This window comes from Dasypus novemcinctus, chromosome 3 (assembly GCF_030445035.2).
Source record: "Dasypus novemcinctus isolate mDasNov1 chromosome 3, mDasNov1.1.hap2, whole genome shotgun sequence".
NCBI classification, from domain to species: Eukaryota; Metazoa; Chordata; class Mammalia; order Cingulata; family Dasypodidae; genus Dasypus; species Dasypus novemcinctus.
The window spans coordinates 55,289,855-55,303,292 of record NC_080675.1 but is presented as its reverse complement, the minus strand read 5'-3'; the positions used below and the strand labels follow the sequence as shown (position 1 = coordinate 55,303,292).

Below are 13,438 nucleotides of genomic sequence, written 5' to 3'. Positions count from 1 at the left end.
CATTGTGCCTTTACTGCTTTTGAGAAGTTATTTGGTACCTAAAGTATTCCATCTCCCAGGAATGCTAAGTCTCATCTTGAAGTCTTTGGACATGCTATTGAATGTTGTCTTCCCCCTCCATTCCACCTTTCTCAATTTCATTAAAGCTTCAGGGATTCTATTTAATCTCACAAAATTTCCATGAAATTTCTTGACATCCTAGGCAGTGGTGATTTCAATGTAATCCCATAAAACGTAGTATTTGTATGCCTATAGCTGGTACAAATTTCGCTCCATCCGAAATGCCAAAAAAAAATCACTGAGCCATGACTCAATCATAATACTAGAATGCCGTTGCTTTATTTTCAACATCAGTTTAAATGACTTGAAACCCCAGAGCAATTTCAGGTCTTGTTGGGGTTTTCTATCCCTATCCCATTTTGCAAAGGCCCCAGAGGTCTTTCACAACCTGGCATAGCCTGGTCTTTGGTCCTTACTGGGTACTGCTGAGATGCTCCTTGTCTAAGCCCACATGGTCCTTTGATAGCAGTCAGTTCCGTCCCCCATGCCACGTGGGTCATTGAGGTCTCTGAGCCCAAGACAGCACTCTGCCATTTTTCTCTTCGATTTGGCAACCTCCACAGGGTTCGATAAGGGTTTATTCTTGGAAATTCTGGGACTTGCAAAGCTCAACTCCAACCCAGCCTTCAGGAATCTCCACTCTGACTCCTCATCTCATTTCCATCTTTGCCACTCCAGATACTTCCCAGGAAACTCGCCTCCTCTGGGGAATCCCATGTAACTGTCTTCAGAGAGCCTGTAGGAATACAGTGTTTTCTGAGGATGGGATTGGGGGCAGGTTTGCTGACTTCAGTCAGTCTTCTCTTACTTATTCATCCAATTGTGTCTTTGTTGGGCATTTACCACATAAGCCTTCAGTTATTACCTTTTCAAGTATGTGTGTCTCAATTGGATTGTGAATTCCTGCAGATACTGGCCACACATCAAAAGTCTTATATCCCTACAGTGCCTGCTAAACAGTGATTTATTTTTATTGACAGATGGAGAAAAGTAGTCCTCTCAGTTTTGTTTTTTTGCCATCCATTCTATCCTTTTTCTCTTGCTGATACTTCTAGTAAGTCAGATTTTCATCCAGGGACTTTTTTTTTTTTTTTAAGGAGAAAGAATCACTATAACCTCTAAATGCTGTTCAATTTTTAGGACCCTGTTCATTCATTAACCCCTCTATAAAGCCTTCCTTGATTTCTTTAGATAATAGTATTTTTTTCTCTGATTTCCCCAAAATATTTTAGCTCTTTCTTCTTTTTCTAATCCCTGGATATATGAGAAGGTAGTAGAGCATAGTATCTAAGAATACAACCTTTGGAGCCAAATTACTTGGGTCCAAAATCTGGCTATGGTGCTTTCAGGGATTGTGACTTTGGAAAACTTCCTCACCTGGAAAAGAGTGATAATCATACCTGTACCATGTATGAATTCTATGAGTTAATATGCAAAGGACACAGGAGATAGAGTACTCATTCAGAATGTCTTAGCTATTAAGATATGCTAATTTGACTGATGGTTACATTAGTGTTGATTTAGACATCACTAATCACAATAATAAAATGACAATAACTTGGAGTAAATGGGAGGAAAAGAGAAGTGTGCTAAAAATAAATTTTTAAAATAAATCATATTAAATATATACAAAAATCAGAACTAAACTAATAGTGTCTTCTTAACAAAGCCCTTTGACAGTTTTCTTTAAAAAAGAAAATAATCTGTAGTTAGCCTATGGATTTTTGCAGACAGTACTTCTAAAGTACTTGAATTTTGAAAACAATTTGCTCTCTCCAGACTTGAGGGACTTAATCTTTGCTAAGCACTATATACCGGACATATATACATTTTGCAAGACAAATAAATAAGGGTGTAGATCTACATTTAACAAAAAAATTCACCATATTATTTTAAATAAATCTAATTACATCATGTCTAAAGGATGACAAATAAGATTTGGTCCAAATCAATGAGGTTTTCAAACAACTTTATGATTATTTGCTCGAGTATGCCAAGTATTACAGAGAATTCAATAACTTAAAATGTTTCTAGGAACTGACTTATGACCACATTTTGCTTTTCAAAGGATAGTAGAGATGTGGCTTACATTAGTGTGGTAGATTTAGTTATGAACCCAGAATAAACATATTCTTAATCTCAATCATTCCTGTGGGTGTGAAGCCATTGTAAATAGGATCTTTTGAAGATGTTACTTTTAGGTAAGCATAGCAAACTGAATCAGGATCGCTCTTAATCCTACTACTGGAGGCTTTATAGAAAAGAAAAAAAAAAACTTGTGGAAAAGAAGAAGTGGAAGTCAACAGACCCTGGAAGAGAAAAGAAGAGGCCATCGCCATGTGATGGGAAAGCCAAGGAAACCCAAGGATTGCAAGCCCACCCAACTCTACCGACCTCAGGAGAAAGAAAGTCTTGCAGCATCTGAAAACTTGAAACAATAAATTCCCGTTGTTTAACCCTTCAAGTGGTATTTGTCATAGCAGCTTGGAAACTAAGACCATTGGTCTCCCTGGAAAACAGCCTTTGAGATGGAGATTTGCTTGTAGGAAATTTATTGGGTGAGCCCTCTCATGAACAATACCTGTAAGGAAGTGAGAGAAACAGAATTAGGCAGAGGGAGAAGATGAATTATGATTAAGTTGCAACAGAGAACTCTTTTGATCCCACAGGAAGTTCTAGAGTTGGGATGGCCCACAAAATTTATCCAAAAACTGAGGCATGGGGTATAGGTTTTTGTATAACCACCGTTCCACCCACCCCCAACGAGACCACATACCCTAACCAGGCAGGGGAGTGGCCATAGCTTTCTTCAGCTGTTGGCAAATCCTAGAGGAGGATTTAGCATGGCCCATCAGCAGCCAGTGCTCCAGGAAGCTGAGGAATAAGTTCCTAGGTCCTGAAGTCAGGACGTGCATGCCACACCCTTGCATTAGTTATACCACACCAAAGAGACAACACTTCATGTGACCTGATTTTACAGTTCTGAATAATGAAACAGGTGACATAGACCTTACTGGTGGATCCTAATTAGGGTTCTTTACAGGTTAGTCTTGATATATTTGTTATCCAGGGTTCTTATGTGGAAATTTGAAATGCTAATTTAGGAGTGACCAGACTGGATCTTGGAAGAAAGGTGTCAAAGACTTCTGTTTTAAATTGAATAGCCACGGACAGACCTTATCCAGGCTTAAATTGCTTTAACTAAGCAGGATCCCAAATCCTAGTGATTTTTTCCCCCTAGGGCCAAAGAATGGTGCAGAAATTCCTTGCCTATTGAATTTACCGTGATCCTCCATGGATAAGAAAGGGGAATCAATCTGGCAATTATGTAGACAATGAAACTTATAGGATATTCTTTCTGGCCATCAAGTCTATCCTGAAAGTGAAAAGATTCAGGCCCCATGTTAGGAACTTGTGCACATCTTATTCCCTAGTGGTATCATAATACAGTGCATTTATTTCATATCTGAATAAAACCTAAGAGTAAACAATGCATACTAATTGATCCATGCATTTAGTTGAACAATGAATTTGAATCTCTGGATTGATTTTTCTGAGCGAGCCAGTAAAGTGAGTAAATCTTGCATTATTTACCACTGGTTATCCAATGTAATGCCTAAGGCAACAGAATTGGTGCTTTCTGTGTTTCCTCAAGGAAAATTGCAGGCTTATTTGGGAGAAATCAGGTTTTTTATTACACAACAGTGGATTTTCACTCCAAATCTTTCAAAACTCAACAGAAGGATCATCCACAGCATTCTGTTCTTTTTCTTCTCAGGTGAGTAGCCATATGTACAAGGAAAAACAGTCCATCTGTAATTTTAGAAGGAAGACAATAGACCAAAAGGAAACCAACTGTATTTTTACCAATCAGATGAGTCATTGTTCCCATGAGGTTAATTATCATTACTGACTTTAATTAAGGAGTCATGTGAAGTATTTATTGTGGAAACTGTGGATCCATGTGGTTTGCACTATTAGATTTTATCTCTCTACCGTGCTGCCTGAGGTCCTCTTTTATAGTGACTTTGGCCAGGTTTAGCCTAGCATTTAACTAACTGTGGAACTAGAATTATTCTTGTTTGTTTTGAGGCTTCCAATTTGGAATTTATAAGATAAATGAGTCAGCTGCATCTATTCTCTAGCAATTAACTGATAATTGGGGCATTTAATCAGAAAACTGACTTGAAGGACTTTAGACTGATTAGATGCTGTTGGTAAGAAAAAAAAAGATTCAACTCCTAATTCATCTTATTCATGTGCTATATTCATGTTCTAAGTTTAGAGCAAACCAGTATATATTTCACACAAAAAATAAAATTTCACAAAAGAATGGATTCTTATGAAAATGCTTTGTAGAAATTTGATAGATTTTAGATGTCAATCTTCTATAAAATACTCAAGTTGATAATATTAATTCTACAATTATTTATTGGGCATCTACTTGGTATAAGGAAGTTGTTTCATGGATAAATAAACACAAATGATCCTCAAGAAGGCTCAGCTGACCTAATTTTACTTCAGTCAGAGTAAATCAAGGTAAATGATTGTCCCTCAGTTTCTTCTTGGAAAAACCAATAACCACCCTACTACATGAAGATGCAGCAGACAAGTGTTTGTAGCTTGCACAAAAGTAGAGATTACACATATTTTAGCAAAAGCCAGTAGTTTAAGCTTGGACACATGTGTTAGAATCAACTGGCATGCTTTCAAAACAAAGATTCTTGGACCATACCCCTAGACCTATTAAATTAGAATTTTTGGACATAGGATCTTTGTATCAATTTTCTAATCATCCTAGATGATTCTAATGTGTTAAGAACCACTGACATGGGAAGCGGACTTGGCCCAGTGGTTAGGGCATCTGTCTGCCACATGGGAGGTCTGCGGTTCAAACCCCGGGCCTCCTTGACCCATGTGGAGCTGGCCCTCACGCAGTGCTGATGCGCTCAAGGAGTGCCATGCCACGCAGGGGTGTCCCTACGTGGGGGAGCCCCACGCGCAAGGAGTGTACCCTATAAGGAGAGCGGCCCAGTATGAAAGAAAGTTCAGCCTGCCCAGGAATGGCGCTGCGCACATGGAGAGCTGACACAACAAGATGATGCAACAAAAAGAAACACAGATTCCCATGCTGCTGACAACAACAGAAGTGGACAAAGAAGAACACGCAGCAAATAGATGCAGAGAAAAGACAACTGGGGAGGGGGGGACGATAAATAAATAAATAAAATCTTTAAAAAAAAAAAGAACCACTGACATAAGTAAACAAATTTTATTTAACTGTTACAAAGAGTTGTAGAAAGAAGATGGAAGATCCTACCAGTCTGTGGGGCCATAAGAAACATAGGTGTGGGTAAAGAGGAAGGGAATGGGGCCACAGGACCCAAGAAGCCATCCTCTGGCCAGCCAAATCTGGTCACCGCAATTGCCTCTCCACTCATGAATGCATAATCATAGTACAGATATACCTGAAGGAAGACGGTTTCAGCCTCACCTCACTTCTTCCCTGTAAATCTCAAACAAGCATCATTTGGGGCTTTTTTGCCTTGCAGAATAGGAAGGCACCATAAAAGGAGGATAGAATGGGGATTGAGCTAGACAACATAATGCCAAGGCAAGACTTTAGACAATAGGCCAAGTTATTTGAGTGATTGTTCCTTCTTGACCTCCCTCAAGGCCTTTATCTGATGCACATAAATGTTGGTGTCTTTCTCAGCCCATAGTTTTTCTTGCCCAACAAGTTCAGGGCTCTATCTGTGAGATCCATTCTCTTGGTTTCAACTTCTATCTAAATGCTGATGGCTCTCAAATCAATATCTGCAGCTAAAAATTCTCCCCTGAGCTTCAAATGTATATCTCCAATGCCTATTAGATACTCCAGCTAGCTATCATATCTAGTCAACAGATCCCTAAGTGAACTCATTTCTTTCTATACCTGCACCTCTTCTTATACTTCTAATTTCTGTGATTGTCAGCATTCTCCATCCAGTCACCCAGTTGCATTCCTAGACTGTATGCTGATCTCCTTCCTTTGCCTCATCTCCCATATCCAGTCTCCAAGAAGTATTTTGTCTCATAAGTCTTTCTCATTCCTTCTGTCTTCTCCATTCCAGCTACCACCACCTGGTTCAAGCTTCATCATTTCTCACCTGGACTTCTGCAACAGCTTCTTAATCGATTTCTCTAGCTCAAATCTTCAAACTCTCAAATCCATCCTCCATATAGTTGACAGTGATTATGGTAAACACAAGCACAGTCACATCAGGGCCCTACTGAAACCTCTTCCATGGTTCTTCACCACTTGTATCAGTGGCTTTAAAGTCTAGCTGCACATTAAAATCTGTTTAGAGTCTATCATAAGACATAACTTGGGGACTTTCAAAACTATCAGAGCCTGAGTCCCACTTCCAACCAACTGAATCAGACTCTCTGGAGATGGAGCTTGGGAATCAATACTTTTTAAAAGCTTGAGAATTGATTCTAATATACATATTAGATTTTGTTCTGGTTGTCTATTACTTTACAACAAAACTTAGTTGCCCCACAATTTAGTGCTTTAAAACAACAACCATTTTATTAGCTCTCACAATTTGTTGATTGTGAATTTGGGCAGGTTTTGCTGGGGCAATTCATTTGCTCCACAACAATGCATTTGTGCCACATCAACTGAGATCACTTGGTAGTATATTTTGATGGCAGATAGCCTGGTCTGGAGAGTTCGGCATGGCTTCAGTTGAGCATGAAAGCCTGGGCTCCATTGGCACTATCCTTTCAACAAGCCAGTCTTAGATTCATCTAATTTGACGTTGTAACTCAAAGCATGAGCTATAGACTAGTGGCACAGGCATCACCTGGGAGCTTGTTAGTAATGCAGAATATCCACTCCACTCCAGACCTTCTGAATCAGAATGAGTATTTTAACAGGACTCCCCCATCCCAGATGTTTTGTAGGCACATTAAAGTTTGAAAAGCACTGGCTCATAGGTCAAAATCTGGTATCTTTAAAGTATTTGAGGTCTTCTTTTTATCTGGTGCCTGTCATTCTAATTTGGCCTTAACACTCTCCATTTTTTCCCTAGAATTTAAGGTCTAGGAACACTAAACAGCTCTTAGTTCCCTGAATGTTATCCTCCATGCTTTTGTTCCTTGTATCCTCTGTCGGCAGTATCTTCCTTCTTTCCTTCTTTAATCCAGATGTGTAATACTCATTCCTTCAAATAGGTTCAGTTTTGCTTCCAGCAGGATGCTTTTCTTCACCACCTCCCATGCCCCAGTAAGATGCCTCTCCTCTGTGCTCCTGGGCCAATCTCTATCACTGCACTTATGACATTATTGTTATAATTATATGACATTTCACATAATTCAGTGACCAACAGGTAGTGTCCTCAGAAGGATACTGTCTCAGTTGTGAGGAAAATTATCCTTAGACTAAAGCCTGTACTGAGCTTGTCTAACAAAGCTTAAAAGACAGTCTTAAAAGGATCAAACTATTTCCAGGTATCTTAACCATGTCCCAGAACAAGTGCAAGAATATTTATAGGACTACAAAAATATCCAGCATTCAATAAGGTAACAAAAAATGTAAAAGTAACACAGGCAAAAAAAAAAAAAAAAAACTAAAAAATATGACTCACAGTAAGGAAAAAAATCAATAAATTAAAACCACTCCAAAAATTACACAGCTGGTAGAAGTAGTAGATGATGCCAATAAAACAGTTATTATAACTACATTCCATGTGTTCAAGAATTTAGAGAAAAGATGGCATATGTTACATAGAGGCATGACAGATATTTAGAACTTCTAGAGATAAAAACCACATTATTTAAGATGAAAAGTAAACTTAATGAGAATAAGAATGGATTATACACTGCCAAAGGAAAGATGAGTGAACCAGAATACGTAGCAATTGAAACTGACAAAAATGAAACACAGAAAAAAGACCAAAAAAGAAATGTACAGAGCACCTCTAAATTTTGATAGCATTTACCAGTGAAGCCATGTGGTCCTGCGCTTTACTTCCGTGGGAGGGTTTTGCTTACTGATTCAATCTCTTTACATATTATAGATCTATTGAGAGTTTTTATTTCTTCTTGAGTCACTTTTGGTAGTTTGTGTCAATCAAAGGATTTGTCTGTTTCATCTGTGTTATCTAATTTGTTGGCAAACAATTTTTCATAGTATTTCCTCCTGATTCTTTTTATTTCTCTAAGTTAGTAGTAATTTCCACACTTTCATTTCTGATTTGAATTATTTGTCTCCTCTCTTTTTTTCTTAGCTAAAGGCTTTTCAGTTTTTTGGGTCTTTCAAAGAACCAACTTGTGATTTCATGAATTTTCTCTACTGATTTTCTTTCCTCTATTTTATTTATCTCCATTCCAATCTTTATTATTTCCTTCCTTCTGCCACATTGAGGTTTAGTTTGCTCTTATTTTCTGTGTAGAGTTAGTTAATTTATTTACAATCTTCTTTTTTAATATAGTCACTTTGTAGCTATAAATTTCCCTCTGAGTACTGCTTTTGCTGCATGCCATAAAATTTGATACATTGTGTTTTCATTTACATTAGTCTCTGAGTATGTTCTAATTTCCCTTGTGATTTCTTCTTTGATTCATTGATTAAGCATGTGGTGTTTAATTTTTGTATAGTTGTGCATTTTGCTTCTGTTATTAATTTCTATACCATCATCCCATTTTGATCAGAGATGTAGTCATGCAATTTTACAGAATGGGTGAGTTATTTTCATTTGGTCAACTATGGTATGACAAGGCAGCCCAGCCTTCACAACTAGCTACTCTCATTTTTCAGAGACAGGTCAACATTAACTGACCCTCTGAGAGGAAGGGCCCCAGTTAATCTGAGAAATTAAAATAATCACCTGGTCTGTGCTGTTGATGTAGACTATGGGTGGGGGGCTGTTCATCTCTTTGTAGATAAACTGAGCTGTGTGTATCCTGAGCTGTGCCTGTGGGACAGTGAGAATTGCAGCCCTGCCCTTGGTAACCATGACAACAACCCCACTCCTGGAAAAACAGTTTAGCAATGCAAACTCTATAAACTTTGAATATTCAGGGAAAATGCAAACCAAATGTGTTAAAAGCTTATCTAGAATGTGTGAAGTCCATGCTAAAAGCTTACCTAGGATGTGGAAGATATATGTTAATTCAAGTTTATTGAGCCCTGAAACAAGAACCATTTGGCCCTTCCTCTGTATAAAAAAAAACTCAAAAATCTTGTTTGGGGCTCGGGGTTTGAACAGAAAGTTCCTGAGTCCAACTGGCCATAAATAAGTTCCTTTTCCTTCCCAAAATTATTATGAGTCCTGGCCTTTTCATATGCAAATGATTGAACCTCTCTCAACATCTACAAATTTGGGGGCTTGTCTGGGATTTGCAAATGAAGGTCAGAGAAGGTAGCATTTCAGTGTCCCTTCTAGATCCCTGAGGAAGCTAAGAGGACTCAGGTGAACCCCAATCTTGGTACCCCTGGATTACATTTAATCCAGAAAAGATGTGGGTACCACCAGAATCTTCCCAGTGAAAATTGAGGGCAATGGAATGTCTGGGAAAAAATTCTGGGAATAAAAAGGACTCCAAACACAGAAAAGGTAAGACTCCCCTGGGGCACATAGTCAGGAAAAACTAACTTCAAATGTTAGAAGAGGAAGTCTGATCCACTTCTGAAAGAGCCCCAGTACCTCCAGAAATTCAGGGGGAAGCCATTCTCTCAAGGTTTGAAAGGAAAGGAAGGAAAAAAAAAAAGGAAAAAAGCCTGGTTTTTGGGTTTGTCTAACTGCATGTTAACATCTGGTTCTGGTCTTGTCTCTACTGAGGTAGTGAGGGCTTGATTATAATAAGAAATAATGTGTATAGGTTTGAGCCCTAACATCCTGGAAATTGGCCTGGATTTTGAGAAGCTTGGTTATAGTAAAACGAATTGGCTTTCTAGTGAAGCTCAGTCTGTGTATAAACTTAAACATTGAAACGGTCTAGCCAGAATTTTTTGTTATGGTGCTGCATTGCAAATGAATTCGCTTTATAGGCAGCAAGCATAAGCAGGAGATCCTGTTCAGATGATAATATTAAGTGTTCTATCTTTCTAAAGTTTGTAATGGCTGCAGGGGCAGCCATGCTGAAGAAAATATATATGAAAATTGTGAGTCAGATTGGTAAGTTTTGTGCTTCTATCTGTCTGCTAAATGCTGGTGTTAAGATTGTGTAATTATATAAAGTGGTAAAATTTGGTTTAGCTGGAACCCTCCTTTACCATTGGCAAAGGAGTGAATTGATTGTAGTTTATAAAGCAAAACCACAATGTTTGAATGCATGTGCACATGCTCTGCTGTCTTGCCTCTCTGGGTCCTCCCCATTTGCCTGAGCTTGGGGATTGTCTGTGTCCATGTCCATGCCACACAAGTTTGTTAAAACTGGCCAAATTTATTAAAACTGGCCCAGTCAGGGTAGCTGATGGAGCCAGTAACTTAAATCATAGCCCTGCCAGGGCAGGGGTCCCCAGGAAAGGCAGCACCAAATTTGAAAACTTCTTTCAAGCCATTTTAGTAGCCTGGAACTTGCTACCATCACCTTTTCTCCCCTCCTCCCTTTAAGAGGATGCATAAAAAAATCAGAGAGCTGGGAAGGGGAAGTGGCTTGCCCCTTTCCAGTGAGCCACATTTGTAAGCCACATTCCTATCAAATTACTGATCTACCTGGAAGGGGGGAGGTAAAGAAGATACAGGATCAGAATTGGATAAATGCAATAAAATTCCCTCCCTAAAGTGTCAAAGGCCAAAAACATATTTGCATAAATTGACTTCTGCCCAGGTTCTGCTTTTCTGAATCTCTCTCTTTGGAAGTCTATGTAGAAATGATTTGAAATGTTTTAAAGCTGTAAACTTGTCTAAAGGAAGGAGGCTATTGCCTCAAACTTCTCAGTTTAAACTCAATTGTGCCTATAAAAGGTGTGAATAGTAATCGAAATAAGACCTCATGTGCCATCAATTAGGGTCAGGGAGTTCTTTAAAATGCTAAGATATGGAATTCTGTTTTAATCTGTGCTTAACTTTGTGTTCAACTTTAAAATCTGTGTTTGGATTTTGTCAGTTTGCTTGTGCCTAAAAATCATGGTAAAAGGTAACTTAAAATGAATCTTTAAATGCTAATATTGTCTTGCTGGGGAATTAAATGCATAAAACGCAGATGAAATTTGTGCAGTTACTAGGAAAAAAGCAGGAAAGCATCACAGGGTTGTTACTAATAAGGTTCTTATAACTTAATAAAGGTATCCAATTCATCTTAAAATAGAACATACTAAAAACTGTAACTAAGAATTAAAATCATTAAAATCATTGTATAAGGACCTTTATATATATATATAAAAATCTATAACTAAAGCTATTACAACAGAGTAAGTGTGGCCTGGATTTCAGCTATTATAATAGTGATATTGAATTAATTTGCCTCTATTTATGGCTTACTTCAAGTTTATTTAATGCTTACTGTAATAGCGTGGTTATAAATCAAACTTATCCTATAGTTATTTTATAACTAATTTCACCCCTGGTCTTCAACTATTGTGATGGTAATTATAAACTGCGTTTGCATTTGCTTACAGTTCCTGCAGGTCTGGCCCACCGTCAACAAATCAATGTAATAATTAAACTTTAAATCTTATAGTAATTAAAAAGAGGGTTTATGCATATCACTTGCATGACATTCTAACTATTTTTAGTCTTCTCATTTCCTCTTTACCCTGTTAAAGGAAAAACTATCTTTTTCCTTAACCTTTAAAATAATATAAATTAATTCTGATTAGCCATTTCCACCAGAAATCAGAAATAACTGTTGCCAGGTTTTCCAGAAGTAAGCAATACTCTTCCTAGGATACCAGGCCTTACTAACTCCTCCCCCCCTCCACTCCCCACCCCTCGTGCCCCCCCCCCCCCCCCCCGCTGTCGCAAAGGAAAAAAAATGAGTAAAATCCACCTGGTTTCTTTTCAGTCTAAACAAAAGACCAAATGCTTGCCAAGTTCCCTCCAAACAGCAATGCAACTAGGAAAGTCAGTGAAGGAACTATATTTTAAATTAACCAGCAAAGAAAAATGTTTTAAATGGTATTTCTGTATAAAACCATTCATGTCTGTCTATTTGCTAAAGTTAAATATGCAGTTATATAAGTAATATATATTTCTAAAACCTAAATTAAACTAAATGGTATAAAAGGTCATGTAAAGAATATAAATACAGAACTGTTAAAAAGCTATGAAATCCTTATTAAATCTTAGTTAAAACAGGTTAAATAATTGCTTTCTATTCCAGAGCCTAAAAGTTAGCGCTTTTGAAATTATTCACAGTTTTAAAATTATCAAATCAAAATGTTTTAAGCCCCTGTAAAAAAGGAAAACAGCATTCTTTGTTTAATCAATAACAATTTCAACTTGTGCAGCTTAAGTATTATCTTTCAGGTTTATGATTACCAGGCTAATAAGTTAACATTGTATGTGCTGAAACTTTAAAATAATGGAAACTGTAAGCTCGTGTTTAATGACATTGAATTAAGTGTAAAACTGCTCTCTCTTAAATGCATGAGGTAGATTCCATTGGTTGCCATTTGTAATCTGGAGCAAATTTGCCAGTGTATAGTTGCAGTCAATTGTAAAAAGTTTGTAAAAAAAATGTCTTCCAAACTGAAGTTTTTAAATGGTTATAGTTCTAGAAGCCATTGTTAAGTAAAAACCTGGATTGGTATTGATGGCAAAGAATAAATTCATGATAATAAAACCTGTTTGAAGGTCACCACATGGTGCATATTTAAGTAATTGGTAATGAAAAGTTACCTTGATTCCACTAGGAATCTTCCATTTTCATTTTAACAATGAAAAATAGTTTTTTTTCCCCCCTCTATTACTAAAGTAAAATGCCTGCTAATATCTTGGGTAAAAGTGTAAAAAATATATACAACGTCATTTGATATACGATGTGTTGCATTAAAATATTTTTAAAAATATAAAAATGGGATAAACTTTAACATTGTCAAACTCTTGTGCATTCAAACCAGACCTTGAATATATTACAGGTTGCCTCTCCATATATGAGTTATTGGCTAGGCTGGTCACTGATCCCTCAATTAAAAATATGTAGTACAACATGCCTCTGGTTGTGCTCCTGAAGTCAATGGAAACTACATTGCAGTTTCAAACTCCTGCAGCAGCCAATGATGGCTTGGTACAGCCAAATGTACAATGGATAGTGCCTCCAGACTGTCACTGTTCCATAGTGAACACTGTGACCAGTGAAATACTGGAAACTACCTCCTTGGCTTCTCTCTAGGATCAAAGATGTTGTGACTTGCTCAGTGTGTGAAGAACATACCAAGTGGAAC

At 37.6% G+C, this 13,438-nt stretch overlaps 1 long non-coding RNA gene across 1 annotated transcript in view; it reads right to left on the bottom strand.

Moving 5' to 3' along the window:
- Nucleotides 1–310: 310 nt before the first annotated feature.
- LOC139438654 (uncharacterized) overlaps nt 311–13,438 on the bottom strand; it is a 45,043-nt gene continuing 31,915 nt past the window's right edge. The window contains exons 2-3 of the long non-coding RNA XR_011648336.1: nt 2,455–2,641; nt 311–796 (exon numbers count right to left, since the gene is read on the bottom strand). This is a non-coding gene — a long non-coding RNA (uncharacterized lncRNA). The remainder of the gene's footprint in view (nt 797–2,454; nt 2,642–13,438) is intronic.